At 39.8% G+C, this 1,105-nt stretch overlaps 1 protein-coding gene across 1 annotated transcript in view; it reads right to left on the bottom strand.

Moving 5' to 3' along the window:
• Window positions 1–1,105, bottom strand: part of LOC111671895 (voltage-dependent calcium channel subunit alpha-2/delta-4-like) — a 57,959-nt gene that overhangs the window by 18,099 nt on the left and 38,755 nt on the right. The gene's annotated exons all lie outside the window — the stretch shown is intronic.

Genomic DNA, 1,105 nt, shown 5'->3' with positions numbered 1-1,105 from the left:
TATTTAACTCACTCCTGTGGACTTCACTGGATTCAACGTTATGAAAAGAATATTACCAGAACAACTGAAGAGAATGGAGGGAAAATGAAAATCAATATTATTCTAAACAATAAAGGAGATGGTTACATTAATAAATAAATCAATCAATTTAAGAAGAAACATTTAGATAATGGCAAAAAAAATACAGTTAAAAATAAGAGCGGTATGTAAGATGAAAGCACAGTGATGGTTGCAGAGGATTAAATCATGTTTAGGATTATTATGTAGAATCTGGTCTCTACTTTCATCTAGTTTCCTCAGGTTCAGGATTAAAGGATCAGTCAGCTGATATTCTTCTTCTTTTTCTAATTGTCAACAAACCTCATGAAAAGACCAAAACCAGCCTGATGTGTCTTATTCCTCTGAGCCATAGAGCACCATTGTTTCCACTATAAGAAAAACAGTGAGACACACTGTTGCCGTGGGTGACATGTTCCTTCATCGCCATGAACACACACACTGTAGTTTATTGTGAATCAATTGCACACACACCGTCCTGCTGCCTCAGATAGACACTACAGCACCAAATGTGGATTAATCTGCCGCTGAACATAGTCCCTCTGTTTTAGTAGCATTTAATAAAAACTGCAGCGATCCAGCTGTTTTAGAAACCACTGAGCTCACAGCTGATGAGGGAGGAAGCTGGTGAACGTCATTATCTTGACAACAAACATGGCGACAATACATACTTTTCTCTGACTGCAAGCTTGAGCCTGGGGCCGGGTTACACATGTAGCTCCACCAATCACATCAAAAAGTTTGCAAACTCACAAATGTTCATTTCAGCCAATCAGAAGAGAGGAGGCTCTGTTTTCTGAGGCTGTTTTCTGAGCAATCCAATAAAAATATAGCAGATTTCAGGTAAATCCTGCAAGGTTTGGATGGTGGGTCCAGGTGGGCGGGGCTTGGTGACTGCTTTGTTGTGACATCACAAAGTTCCAGAAGTCCTGACGGCTGGTTTTAAGGCTCAGTTTCTGAATACAGGCTGTGTGCATTTCTCTGTGGACTGAGGCTTTGATACTTTCACTGTATTAATATAGAAGCTAGAGCTGATCTATAATCACAC

Source organism: Seriola lalandi, unplaced genomic scaffold, assembly GCF_002814215.2.
Source record: "Seriola lalandi dorsalis isolate HSWRI2012SDOR001 ecotype SW California unplaced genomic scaffold, Sedor1 jcf7180002054888, whole genome shotgun sequence".
Classification (NCBI taxonomy): Eukaryota; Metazoa; Chordata; class Actinopteri; order Carangiformes; family Carangidae; genus Seriola; species Seriola lalandi.
This window is presented reverse-complemented; position numbering and strand designations above follow the sequence as displayed.